The sequence below is a fragment of the Cucurbita moschata genome, unplaced genomic scaffold, assembly GCF_002738365.1.
Source record: "Cucurbita moschata cultivar Rifu unplaced genomic scaffold, Cmos_1.0 Cmo_Scf00003, whole genome shotgun sequence".
NCBI classification, from domain to species: domain Eukaryota; kingdom Viridiplantae; phylum Streptophyta; class Magnoliopsida; order Cucurbitales; family Cucurbitaceae; genus Cucurbita; species Cucurbita moschata.
In genome coordinates, this window is record NW_019268519.1 from 6678528 (window position 1) to 6685726 (window position 7199).

The 7199-nt window shown below is 42.7% G+C and overlaps 1 long non-coding RNA gene across 1 annotated transcript in view; it reads right to left on the minus strand.

Moving 5' to 3' along the window:
- Positions 1–3436: 3436 nt before the first annotated feature.
- The window catches only part of LOC111440920, a 14270-nt gene continuing 10507 nt past the window's right edge, over positions 3437–7199 (minus strand). Inside the window, exon 3 of the long non-coding RNA XR_002710052.1 lies at positions 3437–3446. This is a non-coding gene — a long non-coding RNA (uncharacterized LOC111440920). The remainder of the gene's footprint in view (positions 3447–7199) is intronic.

Genomic DNA, 7199 nt, shown 5'->3' on the forward strand with positions numbered 1-7199 from the left:
AATCTCCAGAAACACAGACTAACTACATTACCTTATTAGAGGAAATTCTCAATTGCGCCTAAAACATAGATCTTTACTTCTTCAAGTATGATATTTAAATCTAGCATAGTAGCAAGGTAACAAAAAATCAAGTAGCGAACTATATATATCTTATTACAAAGAGAAGAGTGAAGAGCTTTAGATTAGAGAAGCATTTTCCGATGAACTAGAAAAATGATTTCCATTTCCATTATTGAAATCTTATTACAAAGAGAAGAGTGAAGAGCTTTAGATTAGAGAAGCATTTTCCGATGAACTAGAAAAATGATTTCCATTTCCATTATTGAAGTACACTCAATATGATGAGTGATCTCTGAATCGTTTGAGGAATCAAGAAACTCAACAATGAATCGTTTGAGGAATCAAGAATCGTTTGAGGAATCAAGAAACGTTTGAGGAATCAAGAAACTCAACAGTGAATCGTTTGAGGAATCAAGAAACTCAACAGTAACAATTATAATATGGATAGTATGCATAATGTCTTATCTACAAAGATAAAGACCTTTGGGAGGTCATTGGTGAAACCAAAATTATTCTTCTAGAGGAGGATGCTAATGACACCTTGCACAAATGGAAAATCAAATGAGGCAAGACAATATTTTCCATGAAAACCACAGTTGAAGAAGAGATAATAAGTCGTCGAAAGAAGCACTGGAAGAAAAACGATACGAAAGAAGCATGAGCTGTTATTAGTTCCACAACGTGAAATGGCACCTTTCACTGAAATGACACCTTTCAAATTTTGGAGCACATTTGGGAAAAAAAGACGCCGAAAGAAGCATGAGACCCATTTGTGACGCTTTTCTAAAAGAACAACGATACGAGGTTGCAAATTTTGGAGAATTGACTGCTAGTAATTTCACAACGCGACATGAAAATTGTTCAGTACTTCCATAGGGTCAAGTCGATATGTCAAGAGACTACTAAACTAGATATGAGTCCATCATTAGAGAAGCTCAATAAGCAAATTGAAGGTATCACACTAAAGAGTGAAGAAGCGCTCTACGCAAGTAAAAGTCGAAACAATAATAAGCCATCGACCAAAGTTGGATACAAAATTGATGATAAAGGAAGAAGTTACCAATGAATCACACAATCTTGGAAAGTTCAGAAGAACAATAAGAGTTCTCAAGAGAAGAGATTTGAAAACATTTACTACAATTGCAGAAAGAAGAGCCATATGTCCGAGGACTGTTGGTTTAAGAAAAAGTCTGTCGAAAGCAATGTGGCAACCTCCAAAAAAGAGATGGAGGATGAATGAGATGCAAAGGTACTATGTGCCTTAGAAGAAGACGAGCTTGCACTCATGAGGATAATGAGAGAGCATATTATGAAGCGGGAAGACAATAAAGAGTAAAAAAGTGTGTTGGTACACACAATCAACAACTTACATATGCTAATTGTTAGGTTATGGAGCCTGGTGCGTATTTATAGCTTGGTTAACGGTTATATCCGGTAAAGATATATTTGGTAAAGCTATATCCGGTAAAGCTATATATGGTAAATAGCTATATATAGTAGATGGTTAAATCGGGTAAAACTATATATAGTAAATAGCTATATATAGTAGATGTTAAATCTGGTAAAGCTATATATAGTAAACTGAACTATATATATATCCCGTCCGGTAGAGCTTTGAAAATATACTTTCTATTCTCTGTACTCTCTCTTGTTGTACATACTTGAAGTCATCAATAAAAAAAAAAAATCCTTTTAGCCAGAGTTCTCCTTACAATTTTCACTATCCCATTCTTTGTGTTCATCTAGATCGAGCGTGTGCGTTGTTGTGCGAACCTAACAATTGGTATCAGAGCTAACAACTGGTATCGATCTCAACAACTGGTATCAGAGCCAGGCGGAAGTCACCACGATCTGTGAAGATGAAAAGTTCAAAGATTGGAACTGAGAAGTTTGATGGATCCGATTTCGGTTTCTGGAAGATGCAGATTGAAGATTATCTGTACCAGAAAGATCGTCACGAACCTCTGTTGGGGGTGAAGCCGGATACCATGACCATGAAGCAGTGGAAGCTCAAGGATCGACAAGCCTTGGGGCTGATCCAGTTGACGCTATCCAGAAACGTGACGTTCAACATTATCAAGGAGAAGACAACGTCAGGTCTGTTGAGACGCTGTCGAATATGTACGAAAAACTGTCGGCTATGAACAAGGTGTATTTGATGCGGAGATTGTTATGAGTCCTTGTGAGACCTGCGTTACGAGCAAACAGAAACGAGTTAGCTTCACAAAGACTGTTAGAGAATTGAAGAAAAGTACCGGAAGCGTCGCTGAAACTCCAGAGGGGGTTGCGTCGGTCGGAAGCATCGCTGAAACACCAGAGGGGGTTGGGCCGGCCGGAAGCGTCGCTGAAACTCCAGAGGGGGTTGCGTCGGCCGGAAGCGTCGCTGAAACTCCAGAGGGGGTTGCGTCGGCCGGAAGGGTCACTAAAACTCCAGGAGCGGTTGCATCGGCCGAAAGCGTCACTGAAACTCTAGGAGCGGTTGCGTCGGCCGGAAGCGTTGCTGAAACACCAGAGGGGGTTGGGCCGGCCGAAAGCGTTTCTGAAACTCCAGGAGCGGTTGCGTCGGCCGGAAGCGTCGCTGAAACTTCAGAGGAGGTTGCATCGACCGGAAGCGTCGCTGAAAACTCCAGAGGGGGTTGCATCGGCCGGAAGCGTTGTTGAAACTCCAGAGGGGGTTGCATCGGCCGGAAGCGTCGCTGAAGCTCCAGAGGGTGTTGCGTCGGCCGGAAGCGTCGCTGAAACTCCAGAGGGGGTTGCGTCATCCAGAAGCATCGCTGAAACTCCAGAGGGGGGTTGTGTCGGCCGGAAGCATCGCTGAAACTCAGAGGGGGTTGCGTCGGCCGAAAGTGTTGTTGAAACTCCAGAGGGAGTTGCGTCGGCCGAAAGCATCATTGAAACACCAGAGGTGAAGCAAGTGGGAGTTGAGGTTGAGTTGCTCAAAGATTCACAGAGTGATGTTGTAGCGGATACTCAAGAAACTCCTGAGACTCTTGCTGAAAAACCAGAGGTGAAGCAAGTGGGAGTTGAGGTTGAGTTGCTCAAAGATTCATAGAGTGATGTTGTAGCGGATACTCAAGAAACTCCTGAGACTCCTGCTGAGAAACCAGAGGTGAAGCAAGTGGGAGTTGAGGTTGAGTTGCTCAAAGATTCACAGAGTGATGTTGTAGCGGATACTCAAGAAACTCCTGAGACTCTTGCTGAGAAACCAGAGGTGAAGCAAGTGGGAGTTGAGGTTGAGTTGCTCAAAGATTCACATAGTGATGTTGTAGCAGATACTCAAGAAACTCCTGAGACTCTTGTTGAGAAACCAGAGGTGCAGCAAGTGGGAGTTGAGGTTGAGTTGCTGAAAGATTCACATAGTGATGTTGTAGCAGATACTCAAGAAACTCCTGAGACTCATGCTGTTGGTGAGGAACCCGGTCTATCATTCAAAACACAGAAGGCGATACCATTTCACTCGGAGGTTAGTTGAAGATGGTGACGTGTTTGGAGAAGATAGAGGGTGCAAAGAATTCAGCAAACATGTTGACAAAATATGTTGATGTTGGAATATTGAGGTTGTGCAAAACCTCAATTGGTATGGTGCAGTGAAGATGCTCATGGTCGTTTGAGAGTGAAATTCTTGGTTGACTAGATCAGTCTCCAAGTGGGAGAATTGTTAGGTTATGGAGCCTGATGCATATTTATAGCTTGGTCAACGGTTATATCCGGTAAAGCTATATATGGTAAATAGCTATATATAGTAGATGGTTAAATCGGGTAAAGCTATATATAGTAGATGTTAAATCTGGTAAAGCTATATATAGTAAACTGAACTATATATATATCCCGTTCGGTAGAGCTTTGAAAATGTACTTTCTATTCTCTATACTCTCTTGTTGTACATACCTGAAGTCATCAATTAAAAAAAAAAAAAAAAATCCTTTTAGCCAGAGTTCTCCTTGCAATTTTCACTATCTCATTCTTTGTGTTCATCTAGATCAAGCGTGTGTGTTGTTGTGCGATCCTAACAACTGGTATCAGAGCTAACAACTGGTATCGATCCCAACACTAATTGCTTAGATCGACAACACGACGATAATGCCTAGTAATAAATCTGATATGGTGTTACTACATTATGTCTACCATGCATCAAGTATAAAGAACTTATTGTCAATGTCACAACTAACAATATCAGACAACTATTTCTTGCTTAGTTAGGAGGTTCTAGGTTCTTAGTTATGATAATGTGGATCTTGATCCTTCTTCTAGTTTCTTATCTTTTGTTCTTGATTCTTTGGTTTTAGTTTTTTTCCTTGACCTTAGTTCATATTCTTGGTTCTTGTCCTTAGTTTTTGTTTTCTTTCTCTTCCCTAAGACACCCCCTAATATTTACAGTACAAGACATAAATATGACAATCTGCATCCAAGACTTCATGTGTTCCAAGATACATAGTCTAAACCGACATTCAGTTTTTTTACATCCCTTGTGATACGATCTGAAACCTTCACCCAAGGCTTCTTACGTTTCAGGCGGTGTAATTTGAAACCTACGTTCAAAGCTTCATACATTCCAAGCGACACAATCTAAAATTTGTATCCAAGGCTTCTTACATTCCAAGGGATGCAGTTTGAAAACCTATATTTAAGGCTTCTTATGTTCCAAGCAATGTAGTATGAGTCATAAACATGTTGTACTGTGGGAGGTTTATGGCTTCTTGGTTCATGACTAATGTAATATACTCTCTTGTGCTAACCAGAGACTTATCTTGGCTTCTTAGTTTCTTGTATCATGAGCCATGGCATGTAGTCAACTTGGTAGTTATCCTCATCATGTCTCATGACTACTCCCCGTGAAGACCTAAAAGGTCACATGATTGGTGCATAACATGGACGTAACATCCTGTTAGGTAAACGTGGTGCTGAGTGTCACAATCATAATATGAAGAGAGTAGGTTGTGACCCTCACGTTGCGACAATAAAAGCGGCGACCCTCAAGTGGCGCCCATCTGGCCACGCGAGGGCCTAGACGAGTGCCATGATGCGAGCGAGGAGGACGATGCATCATCCAACACACCACCACGCGAAGTGGGCATTGAAGACAAGTTGAGACATAAGCAAGACAAAGACATCAGAATAGACATGAAGGGAAGAATAGGCTTGTTGAAGGGCCGGGTAGGGACCTGGGCCTTAACCTCAAAAGTTGGGGTTCCGGAAGGAATTTAGGCATGCGGTTCGGGAGTTAAGTCCGTTCATATGAAATATAAATGTTCGCCAAGTTTGATGTCAAGCAGACACCGGACGGACAATGCATGACACCGTATGACCGTTCACCAAAATTATGTCTACGCTTGGAAGATTGAAAATGGCTCAAAATGTACTATAGGGGTACCATGGTGTTAGCTCTCCACCACCCCTGGGCCCTGTGGCCTAAGTGAGCTACCCTATGGCACATACGTGTGTCACAGTGTGGGCGAGCGTGCCGAGAAGAGAGTCTTGGGCGACTTCCTTTGAAATGGATTTTTGAAGGGCAGTATCGGACGGCACGGGTGTGCTGGTATTGCGCCCTAGCCCGTGTGTTGGAGGTTGCTACATACACCCACTATCTGGTACGGTATCCGTAAATGACTCGGCATGGGCACGGGAGTGCCAATGCCTCGATAGAACCCGGATGGATGGATGTTAGGGAAGTCTCGATGAGATGAAAGACACACGGACCCATTCTCGATGGCATGACCGAGCGAGTTATGATGGCCGACGACATCTCGAGACTTGGGATGGCATCAAGACATATGAACCCTGTCGATGGAGATCAAGATGGCAAGATGAGATGCGACGTTGCATTGAGAGACTTTGGCCCGAGCAGAGCCAAGGTTGAGTCGAATTACTTGGCATAGTGTAGAGGCAAGTCAGATGCGTCGCAGACGATTGAACATGCACGAGCAGGCGGCGTGTATGGTTGAACAATTTTGGATTCCGCACAAGCGATGTTCGATTGGCGAAGACAAACCTTGCCTAAGGTCCGACAAAGCCACAAAGCCGGGGCGAAAAATATATATGGGACTTAATTCCCCTTAAGGCTAGTCGTGCGTGTCAAGATCACGACGCCGTACGGTCATAAATGTAGGACCATTCCACTGAGCATCTTATATAGGTGAGGGAAAACATGAGGCCGAGCATGTCATACTACTAAGAAAAACTAGGTGGATGACATCCCGACTGGAAGAAGAAAACAAAGGTCTCAGAAATGTACTGCGTGATGGGAGGTCATGGGTCACCTTAGGCATGATTAGAGTATTATCTAGCATTCTTTTAGGGTCATGGTACCTTTAGTGCATGAGTGTATAATGTTCTTGTATTTTCCATGTCCTCAGGGTAGTAAATCTTGACATAACATTATCGGCTAACCCTCGGGTAATACGTACTAGAAACACACCCAATCTTCATGGCATGCTTAGAGTTCATGACCCTAAAGTATACATGTCTTATTCATGTAATATATCATCCTCGTGAGCTTAAGTCATTCATAATATCTTACTTGTCATAACATCGACTCTTGAGTTCATGGAATGTAAGATGCAATTATATAAGATTCAAAGAGTAACCATTCCTAACCATACTATCTTTGGTTCTTTGGCAACCCTTGTGAAGCTAACTTGTTTTTTTGTTTGCCCATAATGCATCTCTCCCAAAGATCCATATCACAGATTTCAAGCCTTCTAATACTCTTTTCGTAACCAACATAACGCTCATATGTCCAAGCACTCTCAGCACAACAACCATGGTTATACACCATACGCTAGTGTATAAGGTTCCATATTTTGTGCCACGTGCTACTACCATCGCACCCTTCACAATCTTCTATGAACTCCTTCCAAACCCTGCTGCATAACCTATGTTGTCCAACTGACTAAAGGAGACAGGTTCTTCTCAGAGACCAGGAATATATCAACACCATTCAATTGTTAGGTTGAATGGCGCAATGACCTCTATGGGTCACGAACTCATATATACATAGGAGATGTGTACAATGAAGATTACATGCATAAGTCTTGATCCACGACAACAAACCAGGAAATCAGGAGACGCAGCTCCTATGTTTAAATATCACTCTAAGTTTAACACTTCCCCCCCCCCCCCCCCCCCCCCCCCCCCCCCCC